At 38.2% G+C, this 14,798-nt stretch overlaps 1 protein-coding gene across 1 annotated transcript in view; it reads left to right on the top strand.

Moving 5' to 3' along the window:
* The window catches only part of TAOK1 (TAO kinase 1), a 156,793-nt gene that overhangs the window by 71,042 nt on the left and 70,953 nt on the right, over window positions 1-14,798 (top strand). The gene's annotated exons all lie outside the window — the stretch shown is intronic.

The raw sequence follows: 14,798 nt of genomic DNA, 5'->3' as shown, positions 1-14,798 counted from the left end.
GCAGATTTTTGAGCTGCTTCTTTTCAGCTCCCTTTTTTGAGATGATGCATTGTAAGTCTCAGACATTTTGGAAGCTCCTGTCTCTGGCCTCTGTCTCCTTAGCCTAGCTTTCTCCTTGGATTCTATTTTTCTGTACCACAAGTTCAGGGATGAAGCTGGAGTAAATTTATAGCTCACTTTGTCATTCTATTCTCTCTCAAACATTCTAGTCTCTAAAGCCTGCCTGCATTTGTTGCTCTTCAGTAGTTTCATGAAGTCATTTTGCATATATTGCCTGCTTTTATTGGTTGTTTTGGGTCAGTCTTAGTAGTGAGATTTTCCTAGGTTAATGTGTGATATTATTTGGACTTGCATGGACTTTTCTCTCTCTCTTTTTTTTTTTTTGTAGATTTTATTTATTTATTTATTTATTTATTTATTTATTTATTTATTTGAGAGATAGAGTGAGAGAGCAAGAGAGCACAAACGGGGGGAGCAACAGAGGGAGAAGGAGATGGAGTAGCAGGCTCCCCACTGAGCAGGGAGCCCCACATGGGGCTTGATCCCAGAGCCCTGAGATCATGACCTGAGGCCCAAGGCAGATGCTTAACTGACTGAGCCACCAAGGCACCCCTTGCATGGAATTTTTATATATTATTATGTAAATATATGTTTTTGGAGTAATTGGTATTTCATTGTTAATAATGAAAAGTATAGAATTTCTATAGATTTTTTTCTCTTCTTTCTTTTCTTCTTTCTTTTTTTATTTTAAAGATTTTATTTATTTATTTGACAGAGAGAGACACAGCGAGAGAGGGAACACAAGCATGGGGAGTGGGAGAGGGAGAAGCAGGCTTCCCACGGAGCAGGGAGCCTGACGCGGGGCTCAATCCCAGGACCCTGGGATCATGACCTGAGTCGAAGGCAGACGCTTAACGACTGAGCCACCCAGGCGCCTCAAGATTTTTTCTCTTCTTTAGACCTGCCCACACGATCTGTACAGTGGAGAGAGTAATGTTATGATCCTTTTCTTTGCATTAAGGTACTAAGTTAAATCACATATTAGCAAAATATCAGTGATTTAAAAATTTTAAACCTGTAAAATTGTATTACCCAAAGTCCATAATTTGTCAGTAGTCTTTGCTGAAGTGACTGAAGCAGGTAGGTTTTGAATTGTGGTTTTAGTGGGGACTGAGAATGTATCAGAGAAAGGTAAAAAGGAAAGACAAGCAAGGGCTCTTGAAGACAGCCCCCTATACTATACTAAGAAATGTATATTTGATTCTGAAGTCTTTAGGGGACCACTGAAGTGCAAGAGAAATACTTCCATTTGTGATATACAAAGTTTATTCTTGCAGCAATGTGGAGGGAAGATTGGCGTTGTCAAAGATCAAAGAAGGGATGCTGATTTTGAAGCTTTTCTAGTAATTTAGGAGAGAAATACTGAGGGCTTGGGGCACCTGGGGATGGCTCAGTTGGTTAAGTGTCTGACTCTTGATTTCTGCTCAAGTTGTGATCTCATGGATTGTGGGATCGAGCCCACATGGGACTCAGCTCTCAGCGGGGAGTCTGTTTCTCTCCTCCCTCTCCCTCTGCTTCTCCATGGGTGCACGCTCTGTCTAAAATAAATAAATAAATCTTAAAAAAAAAAACAAAACATTTTTTTTCTAAATGTAAAAATCATTTTTTTAAAGATTTTATTTTTGGGGCACCTAGGTGGCTCGGTCGTTAAGCCTCTTCCTTCAGCTCAGGTCATGATCCCAGGGTTCTGGGATCGAGCCCTGCATCAGGCTCCCTGCTCCGCAGGAAGTCTGCTTCTCCCTCTCCCACTCCCCCTGCCTGTGTTCCCTCTCTCGCTGTGTCTCTCTCTGTCAAATAAATAAATAAATAATCTTAAAAAATAATAAGAAATAATAAAATTAAATTAAAGGAAGAAAAAATGCAACAGAAAAAGAAAGATAATATGTATTTGGCCCACAAAGCATAAAATATTTAATATCTTGCTCTTTATAGAAAAAGTTTGCTGACTTATGACCTAGGGGAAGGCATAAAAGGTTCACTGAGCTACACCAATTTTACTGTATGTTTGACATATTTTCATAACAAAATGAGTGAGGGAAACAAGATGATAAATGCTGTTTTAGGAAGTCAGGAAACCTAGGTTCAGGTTAGCACCACCCATCAGGAACCATTGCATGAAAGCATCAAGGAATCAAGGGCAACTGCTCAAAGTAGGTGTTTTCTGCTAATTGTTTTGATGTCTGGGAGACATGCACCAGGTAGATGTACATTCAAAAGTTTGAATGTAGCCCAGAATTGAATATTTTTGCCATAATTCCATTTCTGTGTCACTAACCTTTGTATCTCGTGGTATCAGATAAACCTTTGTGTGTGTATGTGTTGCACGTGTGAATGTGCACGAATGCATGAATGCTTTGGTTTTTGTTTCCTCTCACCCCACCCCATGACAGGGCTTATAATGTGTGGTGTTTGCCTACAGGGTATATAGAGGAAGGACCCTCTCATCAAATTTTTTTAGATGACTAAAAGTAGTTTTTAAAACATCTATGAATTTTCATTAATTGACAATAAGGATCACCTTAAGTTTAAAAAATACACCAGTTGAGCCAGCTATGCTGGCTGTCTCATCAGGCAAGCTAATCGAGCAAGGGCTGGTATTATAAGTATTTGAAAGCCAACCAAAGAGTCATGTCCAAAAGGACTTCTGTCTCTAGGTTGCCAGGAAGATAGAAATTTCTCTTTTAGTTTCCAATACCTTAAGTAGAACCAACATGTCAGTAGATGGGTTACAGAGCACTGGCTTGGGAGCCAGGTAGCTTGCTAACAAATATGACAGACCATGTATGATCCTGGCAAATTCATTTTTTTTTTTTAAAGATTTTATTTATTTGAGAGAGAGAGAATGAGAGATAGAGAGCACGAGAGGGAAGAGGGTCAGAGGGAGAAGCAGACTCCCGCTGAGCAGGGAGCCCAATGTGGGACTCGATCCTGGGACTCCAGGATCATGACCTGAGCCGAAGGCAGTCGCTTAACCAACTGAGCCACCCAGGTGCCCGCAAATTCATTTTTTTTAATACTTTATTTATTCATTTGAGACACAGAGATAGAGAGAGCATGAGCAGGGGGAGAGGCAAAGGGAGAGGGAGAGGGAGAAGCAGGCTCCCTGCTGAGCTAGGAGCCCAATGTGGGGCTCGATCCCAGGACCCTGGGATCATGACCTGAGCCGATGGCAGATGCTGAACCATTTGAGCCACCCAGGCGCCCCTGGCAAATTCATTTTTTAAAGTTATTTTTCTTTGTTTTAAAAAATGAGATGTAAAATATTTACCTCTTATTTTCTGCTGTAAGATTTTACTAATCTATATTCTTTTACGGGCTTGCAAGTTTTATATTTTCAATGGTTACAGCATACTGTTGGTGTTAATAAAAGATATGGGGAGCCTGGGTGGCTCAGTCAGTTGGGCATCAAACTCTTGATTTTGGCTCAGGTCATGATCCCAAGGTTGTGAGATTGTGCCATGCACTGGGCTCTGCATTCAGCAGAGAGTCTGCTTCAGATTCCCTCTCTCCTTCTCCCTCTGTCCCTAGCCCCCCATGAGCTCTCTCTCTCCCCTTCTCTCTCTCTAAAGTAAGTAAATAAATCTTTAAAAAAAAAATAACAAAATATATAAATATACAAAAAGATCTAGAAAGACCATTTACATATAATTAATTGATGGTGATTTCAGGTCATTCTTATTGGTTCATTAAAATAGCCCCGGAATGGATCTTTACAGTTTCCTGGTTTGAAACAGAATGGTTAGTTGTATATATTTTCTTTTTTCTCCTCTTTTTTGCTCTCTGCAGCATCCAGTTTGTCTTTAGACCTATAGCCAATTTTGAGTTTACCTTTACTCTCAGGCAGTGAGAATAGATGACATGTAGTGTTGTGCTCTTTAATTACTTATAGCTCAAGTATTTTGTTATGTATATATATACTTTAAACAAATTTCTGACTATTATCATCTTACTTATTCTCTATGAGAGGAATATCCCATCCTCTTTTCAGTTTCATTTGTTAATATTAATCACTTCAAGAAAAATGTAGAAATCATGTACTCCTCTCTATATCATTTATGTTATTCTTGTCTTATGTATTACATCTGCATACATTAGATTTATTTTTAAAAATTCTTGTTTCTAAGTGATCTCTACACCCATTGTGGGGCTTGAACTCACAGCCCTGAGATTGAGAGTTGCAAGCTCCACCACCTAAGCCAGACAGTGTCCACATCTGCATACATTATAAATCAAGAATCTTTCAGTGTCTTAAGTTTTGCTTTAAACAGTCATATGTATTTTAAAGAATTAAAGAGAAAAAATAGTTTTAAAATTTACCCACATATTTACCGTGTTATATACAACATGGTAGTTTACTTTGGAAATTCCCAGTTTACAAAAGGACTCCCAGAGCTAATAGGTGAGTTTAGCAAAGTTGCAGGATACAAGAGCAATATACAGAAACCCATTGTATTTCTATATGTCAGCAGTGAATGTTTTATGCTAAAATACTATTTATAGTACCCACAAAATGAAATAGTTGAGTTTAAATCCAACAAAAAATGTACATGATTTGTATTCTGAAAACTTACATTAAACATTGAAAGAAATCAAAGGAAACCTAAATAATTGAAGAGAGAGGCTGTGTTGCTGGATTGGAAGACAAAATAATGTTATCTCCCAATTGATATATATAGATTCAATGCAATCCCAATCAAAATCCCAGCAGGCTTCTAAAATAAATATTGACAGGCATATTCTAAAAATTTTAGGGAAAGCAAAGGAACTAGAATAGCCAAAGCAATTTTGAAAAAGAAAACACGTTCAAGAGCTCACATCATCTGATTTCAGAAACCTGCAGTAATCAAGATAGTATGATATTGTTGAAAGGATGAATACCTAAACTAATCAAACAGAACAGAGAGTCCAGACATAGACCCATACAAATAGTCAACAGATTCTTGGCAAAGGTGCAAAGTCAAATCAATGAAGAAAGGATAGTCTTGTCAACAAATGGTGCTAGAGCAAAGTTTACAAAAATAAACTTTGAGGGACACTTGGCTGGCTCAGTTGGTGGAGCATGTGACTCTTGATTTTGAGATTGTGAGTTTGAGCCCCACCTTGGGTGTTGAGATTACTTAAAAATAAAATCTTTTTAAAAAATAAAAATAGGGGGCACCTGGGTGGCTCAGTCATTAAGTGTCTACCTTCAGCTCAGGTCATGATCCCAGGGATCCTGGGATCGAGCCCCACATCAGGCTCCCTGGTCCTCGGGAAGCCTGCTTCTCCCTGTCCCACTCCCACTGCTTGTGTTCCCTCTCTCACTGTGTCTCTGTCTGTCAAATAAATAAATGAAATCTTTAAAAATAAATAAATAAGTACAAATAGGGACACCTGGGTGGCTCAGCTGGTTAGGCATCTGCCTTGACTCTAGTCATGGTCTGGAGGTCCTGGGATCGAGGCCTGGATCCGACTCCCTGCTCAGCGGGGAAACTGCTTTTCCCTCTACCTTTCACTCTTTCTTTCTCTTTCTCCCTTTCACTCCCTTGCACTCTTTCTCTCCCTCAGATGCGTGGATAAAATCTTAAAAATAAATAAATAAAAATAAACTTTGATTCATACCTTATATAAAAATGAATGCAAAATGGATCATAATGATAAATTTAAAGCCTATTATAAAGCTTCTAGAATAAAATATAGGAGAAAATCTTTAACAGCAGAAGCATTATCCATAAAAGACAAAATTTATAAATTGAACTGTTATCAAAATGAAAAACTTTCATTTTCTAAAAGATACTGTAAAGAGATGAAAAGGAAAGCCACAGACTGGCAGAAAATATTTTCAAGTCACATATCTGACAGGATTTGTATCTGGAACATATAAAGAACTTTTGAAGTACCTGGGTGGCTCAGTTGGTTGAACATCTGGCTCTTGCTTTTGACTCAGGTCATGATCTCAGGATCCTGGGATCAAGCCCTGCATCGGGCTCCAAACTCAGCAGGGAGTCGGCGTGTGTGTGTGTGTGTGTGTGTGTGTGTGTGTGTGTGTGTGTGTTTTAATTAATGAACCGGGGCACCTGGGTGGCTCAGTCAGTTAAGCATCTGCCTTCAGCTCAGGTCATAATCCCAGGGTCTTGGGATTGAGCCCAGCATCAGGCTCCATGCTCAGCAGGGAGCCTGCTTCTCCTTCTCCCTCTGGCACGCCTCCCTGCTGTGTGAGAGCTCACGTGTGCTCTCTCTCAAGTAAAAATAAATTAGAAAAATGAAGAACTCTCACAGCTCAACAGTAAGAAAATAATCTAATAAAAATTGAGGAAAAGGTCTAAACAGACACATCCCCCCAAAATACAGATGGCTAATATATAAAAAGATGCTCAACATCGTTAGATTTTAGGGAAATACAAATTAAGACCACAATGAGATACCACTGTATGCTTAAATGACAGAAATAAAGATGAGCTGAAAGAAATAACAGGCAGTGCCAAGTAGTGATGAGTATGTCGAGCAATTGGAAATCTCATTAATTGCTGGTAGGAATGTAAAATGGTTTTGTCACTGTGGAAAATGGTTTGGTAGTTTTTAAATAAAGTTAAACGTACTATTATCTCATGAGCCAGCATTCCCACTCCTAAATAGTAATCCAAGAGAAATGAAAACTCAGGTTCACACAAAAAACTATACATGAATGTTTAATGGTAGTTTTATTCATAATTGCCAGAAATTACAATCTATTTCAGTATACATGCCACCTGTTTATTAAATGTTCATTAATTTTTTAAAAAAAATTTTCAGATATTTTTATTCATTTGAGAGAGACAGAGTGAGGAAGACCACAGCAGGGAGGAGTGCCAGAGGGAGAAGGAGAAGCAGGCTCCCTGCTGAGCATGGAGCCTGATGCTGGGCTCAATCCCAGGACCCTGGGATTATGACCTGAGCTGAAGGCAGATGCTTAACTGACTGAGCCACCCAGGTGCCCCGGTTCATTAATTAAAACACACACACACACACACACACACACACACACACACACACACACACACACACAATGATGGGAAATACAAATGGGCTATAACAAATGAACCTAACTGTATTATAAATGAATAACATAAACACACAGAAGTGGGTAAGGGAGAAAAGAACTAATCTCAAATGATTTTGAAAACAGTATTTTGGCTGAATAAGGCTAAAGACAAAAGGAGGTCTAGTTACTTTGTTATTCATAGGGATATGGTTTGGCAATTCTGAAACTATATAGATTTGAATAAATAAGTAAATGTAGATAATGAGAACAAGTTTCCTTACTGTCCAAGAAAGAAGTTACAAATAAGGAAAGGGGGAAGGCTGTGGTTTTGGGTTAGAATTATGAAGGTATTAGTAGGGACTTACTCTCACACACCGTATATATATATATATATATATATATATATATATATAGAAAAAGAATACAAATTCCTTTTATTGAATGTAGAACGACTAAGGAAATAATTGTTGAACCAGGATCCACTGATGCTAAAATTAGTGGCTTAAAGTCTGAGGAAGAAGAGGATATATGCATAATCTCAAGTATAGCTCCAAAGATACTTATTAATTGAAATGGGAAAATCAGTGGAGACACTTGTCAGACTGCCTTAACCGAGTGATCAAGGTGAATATCACCAGTGTCCACATCACGTACCCCCTCTCTGACATGACACTGAGGACACATCATTTTTGTGTTGTTCTTTTTTCTTTTTAAGATCCTGTTTATTTATCTGACAGAGGCACAGCGAGAGAGGGAACATAAGCAGGGGGAGTGGGAGAGGGAGAAGCAGGCTTCCCGCTGAGCAGGGAGCCTGATACGGGGCCCGATCCCAGGACCCCGGGATCATGACCTGAGCCGAAGGCAGACGCTTAATGACTGAGCCACCCAGGCGCCCCTTGTGTTGTTCTGATTTTAGAAATGCTAAACTTAAATCATGAGGAAATAAACTCAAATTGGGTAACATTATACAAAATAACCAGTACTCTTCAGAAGTGTCAAAGTCCTAAAAGAGAAGGGTTGAGGAACTGTCACAGGCTGGAAGAGACTAAGGCACCATGATAACCAAGCAATGTAGGATCCTGGAACAGCAAAGAAGTTATTAGTGGAGAAATGGGTAACTTAAATGAATCCTCAGTTTAGTTAATAGTTAATAATTTCACCAATGTTTGTTAGTTTTGATAATGGTACCGCATTATACAAGATATTAACATTAGAGGAAGCTGGGTGAAGGGTATATGGTAACTGTACTATTTTTGCAACACCTGCATAAGTCTGTAATTATTTCAAAGTTAACAACAAAAAAAAAGCTCATTAGTAACCAGAAATAGACTTTCTCCAAAAAAGAAAAAAGGGAAGTAAATGTCTCTTGACTTTTTTTTCCTTTAGAGAAATAAATACTTCATAAATAAAAGGTTCTAGGAGATAAAATTGGTAGTTAAAGAAACATGTTTATTATTTTAAAGATTGTCATTTATTTATTTATTTAAAAAAATTTTTTTAAAGGATTTTATTTGTTTATTTGAGACAGATACAGAGAAAGAGAAGAGAAAGCATGAACAGGGAAAGAGGCAGAGGGAGAGGGAGAAGCAGGCCCCTTGCTGAGCCAGGAGCCCGATGTGGGGCTTGATCCCAGGACCCTGGGATCATGACCTGAGCCGAAGGCAGATGCTTAACCATCTGAGCCACCCAGGTGCCCCAAGATTGTAATTTTAAAAGCGAGCCAATGAACTGTTACTCTAAAGCCATAAAACATCTCTAAGAATTCCTTTCATAATCTGTAGGGGAAAACTCCACTCACATTCTTTATTTCTTCTTCCTATTAAAATTGCTCCCCCCCCAAACGACAAATATAATACAGATGTTTAATATTTTGGCAGTATTATGGATTTAGTTTTTTGTTTTGTTTTTTAGTGGGCACCTTTGGAATAAAACCACAATTTAAAATATTATGTCCCTAGAGAAGAAATATGTTTCAAATTCTTAACAATTTGAACTTTTGGTTTATATCCCATTTGTAAATTGGATGCAAAAAGAATAAAGAATATGATAAAAACTCCACCTATAATTTCACTACCCAAGGACAGCTATTATTAACATTTAGGTTTATATCCTTGAAGAATCTTGTTATGTACACATGCTGTATGTGTGCGGTTGTTGTTGCTCACATTTGTTTAATTTCCAGGTTGGACACAAAATGAGGGAAGAGGGACCTAGAAAACATTTCAAAAATAACCTTTTATTTTGTATTACAGTTTTGTTTGAGTTTTTGTTTGTCCCTTCTCTATTTACACTACTGTAGAGAAATACAGAAGAGGGGGAAAATACACATAGAATCTTAGAATTGGGCCCAATAAAAGAACCACACTGAGGGTGCGTGCCCCTGTGTGGCTCAGTCAGTTAAGCATCTTCAGCTCAGGTCATCAGGTCATGATCTTAGGGTCCTGGGATCGAGCCCCACTTCGGGCTCCGCCCTGGAATCTACTTGTTTCTCTCCCTCTCCCCCACCCCTGCTCATGCTCTCCCTGTCTCTCTCTCAAATAAATAAATAAAAATCTTAAAAAAAAGAAAAAAGAACCACACTGAGAAAATCCTGACATGTAGCCCATTCATTGTGGTGGTAGTAGTTTTTAAATTGACTGGTTTTATTGAATGCAATTTATGTACAGTAAATATACAGATACTAAATGTATAGTTTGATGAAATTAGATAAATTATGCCCCTATACAATCAACAAATCAAGATATAGAATGATGGTGGTTGTGGTGGGGAATGGAATGGAAGAGATAGAGGATGGAATGACACTTGTTTGAATTTACCTTGAATTAATATTTTATATATTTAAAAATTAAAATTTAATCAGTATATATGGGGTGCATATCAAAGGCAAACAGGAAGAATGACTCCAGCTGTATTTCAGATATAACCACATTGGGGGAAAGAATAGATCTAATACAAGTAACTTTTATACATAATATTTTAACTATATACCTTCAGTCTGGGAGAAGGAAACTGCAGACAAGTCTTCAACTGTTAATACATTTGTTTCATATTGGTATGGGTGTGACAGTTCTGAAACTATGTGTTAAAGGATTAAGCAATGAATGATATTGATGTTATTCAGAGTTAGGATCCTGACTATGAAAGAAGAGAAATATGGATTCAGGGAAAGTAAGAAAGAACCCTGTGGGATTTGATAGGTTATATCTCCCCCCCCCATATATCTCCTATCTCTGTCTGCCACAAGATTGTCATTGTAATGACACCTCAGTATCAGTGAGCACACAGATTTTGAATTCCTCACTAAAGGGAACAAGAGCTCCTTGGAGTAATGGCTCATTCTATTTCAGGGGCAGGGAACATTAAAAGATAAGCCTTAGAACATCTTGTGCCAGAAAGTTAAAAAGTGCTTTAGAGAAAAAAGAAAAAAAAAAAAAAGTTGGGGCCTGTCGAAAGGACACTAGAGCCAGATTGAGGGGGCTCCCACTGGCCAAATCCTGTAATATAAGCGTCAGTATAAAAATGGTAATGGATTGTATTAGCCTTTTGAGTAAAATAGGAATCCATTATTTCCATGACAGATGATGGATGAATGGATGGATAAAAAGGGAGGGCTTTTCCTCATAATAGAATGCTGACTGTTATGGGGCGCCTGGGTGGCTCATTCGGTTAAGCAGCTGCCTTTGGCTCAGGTCATGATCCCGGGATTCTGGGATCGAGCCCCGCATCAGGCTCCCTGCTCAGCGGAGAGCCTGCTTCTCCCTCTCCCTCTGCCGGCCTGCTGCTCCCCCTGCTTGTGTTCTCTCTCTGTCAAATAAATAAAATCTTAAAAAAAAAAAAAAAAAGAATGCTAACTGTTAAATGGGAAGGGAATGGTAGAGTTGAAAAAAAACCCAGCCTTTTGAATCATCATAGTGAAGATTGGGCCTAGAACATTTCAGTGGTTGCTAAATCTAGAGGGAAAGTTTGATGAGCAGGATGTTTCCATGGTTTAAAAGTATCTCTTCACAGATTACTTGTTAGATATAAGGTAGGAAATAGTAAGTATAACTATATACATTGGGAAAGAACAGGCAATGCCTTGAGTAGGTGATGAAAATTAGTAATATCAAGGAGGACATTGTATACCTACAGATATGGTACCCTGAAAAGGACAATATCACTCTTGTAGTATTTTGGCCAAGGATGTATAACCAGAATCTAATCATGAAGAAATGCCAGACAAGCACAAATTTAGTAACATTCTATAAGATACCACTGTATATTCTTCAAAAATGCCAGTGTCATGAAAGACAAAGGTTAAGGAATTGTTCTAGATTAGAGGAGACTAATAAGACATGATAACGAAGTACAACATGTGATCCTGAAGGGAGGGAAAAACATGTATGTAGGCATTATATATTTTTATTTATTCTTTTTAGACATAATCCGCAGAGGTATCTCATTTAATTTTAATGTAACATTACTAATAAGTTTGGATTTTAATAAATTATAATTTTCTAATTTACTATTTTTTTTTAAGATTTTATTATTTGACAGAGGGAAAGAAAGAGAGAGCACAAGCAGGGGGAGTGACAGGCAGAGGGAGAGAGAGAAGCAGGTTTCCCGCTGAGCAGTAATGTTATTTTAAAATAGTAAGCTAGGGGCACCTGGATGGCTCAATCGATTAAGCGTCTGCCTTTGGCTCAGGTTATGATCCCAGGGTCCTGGAATCAAGCCCCACATCGGGTTCCCCCTGCTTGTGCTCTCTCTTTCTCTTTGTCAAATAATTAAATAAAATCTTTTTTAAAAAATAACATTACAGGAGATTTTATAATAATAGTAAAGAGTTTTCCTCTCTTAATTTTCACCTGGTTCCCCTAATTTTAACATGTTATGTTTGTAACATGGTTTTGTCAACTTTATATTTATCAACATTACATTTATCAAAAGTAAGAAATCAGCATTGATCAAATGATACTCTAAACTTATATACTCTACTCAGATTTTTCCAGTTTTTCCACTGTCTCTTTTCTGTTCTAGAATCTAATCCAGAAAATTGCATTGCATTTAGCATTATTTTATTATTTATTTATTTATTTATCTATCTATCTGTTTATTTTTAGAGAGAGAAATAAAGGTGGGGGGAATCCGAGGGCCTATACTAGGCACCTCCAATATACCCACTTTTAAATCAGGCTTTGTCTTAGGCTAATTAAAAGTTCATCTGGTGGTGCACCTGGGTGGCTCAGTTGGTTAGGCGGCCGACTCTTGGTTTCAGCTCAGGTCGTGATCTTGGGGTTGTGGGATTCAGCTCCGTGTGGGGCTTCACCCTTAGCAGGGAGTCTCCTTGGGATTCTCTTCTCTTCCTCCGCTCCCCCTCCCCTCCGCTCACGCTCTCTCTCTCTCAAAATAGAAAGAAAGGGAGAGAGAGAAAGAAAGAAAGAGAAAGAAAGACAAAGAAAATCACCATTAAAAACAAAAGAACTACATCTGGGGGCTCCTGGGTGGCTCTGTTGGTTAAGTGCCTGACTATTTGGGCTCAGGTCATCATCTCAGGGTTGTGAAGTCGAGCCCCTCATGGGGCTCTGTGCTCAGCAGGGAGTCTGCTTGGGATTCTCTCTCCCTCTCCCTTTGTTCCTCTGCTCTCCCCCACGCCATGCTTGCATGCTCTCTCTCTCAAATAAAAAGTCTTTTTTTAAAAAGTGCATCTGTTTAATGCAAAACAAAATTGGATCCTTACCTGGTACCATATATAAAAATTCAAAATGTATCAAAGATCTAAATGTAACTGTTAAATCTATAAAACTTTTAGAAGAAAACTAGGGATAAATCTACATAACCTTGGTTTTGGCAAAGGATTCTTAGATATAACACCAAAAACACGAACAACAAAAGAAAAAATAGATAAATTGGACTTCATCAAAATAAAAAACTGTTTCAAAACATTGTAAGAAAACCTATAGGAGAAAATATTTTTAAATCACATATCTGATAGTGGATTTGTCTAGAATAAAGAACTCTTACAACTCAATAATGGAAAAACAATTTAAAAATGGGCAAAGGATCTGAATTGACATTTCTCCAAAGAAGATGTACAAATGGCCAGGAAGCACGAGAAAAGATGCTTAACATCATGAGTCATGAATCTTAAAAACATTATGCTAAATGAAAGAAGCAAACACAAAAGACAACATGTTATATGGTTCCATTTATATGAAGTGTCCAGAATGGGCAAATCTTAGAGGGACAGAGAGATAAGTTGTTGCTTAGGGCTGGAGTGGTGGGGAAAAGGATTAAGAGAGCAATTGCTAAAAGGTATGGGGTTTATTTTCTTTTTTAATAGAGAAAAGATTTTAGTGTAAAAAACACATAAAATTGGATGCCTGGGTGGCTCAGATGGTTAAGCGTCTGCCTTCGGCTCAGGTCATGATCCCAGGGTCCTGGGATCGAGTCCCACATCGGGCTCCCTGCTCCTTGGGAGCCTGCTTCTCCCTCTGCCTCTCTCTCTCTCTGTCTCTCATGAATAAATAAATAAAATCTTTAAAAAAAAATACACATAAAATTTATCATTTTAACCATTTTTTAAATGAACAATTTGGAGTTTTCTTTTTGAGGTGATGGAAGTTCTAAAATTATAGTGATGGTTGCATATATCTTTGTACTAAAAGCATTTGTACACATTCAAATGTGAATTGAATGGACTGTATATTATCTCATTAAAGCTCTTATAAAAGAAAAGAATATTGCTGTTAACACCTGTTGATTAAAATCAAGGGGCTCAGAGATAAGTAGAGAACATTTTGGAAAAATAAATTCATTGAAAATAGGCAGAACTTAAGTGCCTAGGTCCACTTTACCCATTATAACAAGTGGTGCAAGTTTCCATTAACCAGTCTACTATTAATTGAAATTGAAATGTCAGTTGTTTCCAGAAATGGTGTCTTTTTTAAAAAAAGTTTTGTTTTGAGAGAGTGAGCTTTGGGGGAGGTGGCATGGAGGGGCAGAGGGAGAGGGAGAGAGAAAATCCCAAGGAGGCTTCCTGCCCGGCATGGAACCCAGCACAGTTTGGCTTGATCTCATCGCCCTGAGATTGTGACCTGAGCCAAAATCAAGAGTAACTCATTTTAAGTATTTACAGCTATTCTCGTGTGCGTGTGTGGGTGCGTGCATGTGTGTGGGTATAGTAAGAGTTTGACTCTTCTTTTCCAAAGAGTTCTTTGGGTTTTTTTTTTTTTTAAGATTTATTTACTTATTTTAGAGACACAGAGAGAGAGAGAGCAGTGGGGAGAGGGAGAGAGAGAATCCCAAGAAGACTCCCTGCTGAATGCGGAGTCTGAGATTATGACCTGACCCAAAACCAAGAGTGGGATGCTCAGCCAGCTGTGCCACCCAGGTGCCCCTTCCAAAGAGTTAATGATCGTATTTCTGCTATGTTTTTATCACTTTGTTTTCAGAATTTCCACAAGAGTGGTAAATAATTATGGTATCCTTGTACAGTATTAATTCTGATTAGCAGTTGTTTACAGTAGACATGATTTGTCACGTTGAGAAATTACCTTTCTAATTTAGGTTTTCTGGGAGTTTAACGTTCCCTGCAATTGAGTACATTTAGCATTGGGCCCTTCCTGCATTTTCAGCATTTATTGAGCATTGATATATATACTTTTTTCCCATTTGACTTTTAATAAAAACATGGTAAATGAGGGGCACCTGGGTGGCTCAGTCTATCAAGCATCGTGGTCCTGGGGTCCAGCCCTGT

The sequence above is a fragment of the Callorhinus ursinus genome, unplaced genomic scaffold (genome assembly GCF_003265705.2).
Source record: "Callorhinus ursinus isolate GAN/ISIS: 27379988/994484 unplaced genomic scaffold, GSC_fseal_2.0 scaffold34, whole genome shotgun sequence".
In the NCBI taxonomy this organism is placed as follows: domain Eukaryota; kingdom Metazoa; phylum Chordata; class Mammalia; order Carnivora; family Otariidae; genus Callorhinus; species Callorhinus ursinus.
This window is presented reverse-complemented; position numbering and strand designations above follow the sequence as displayed.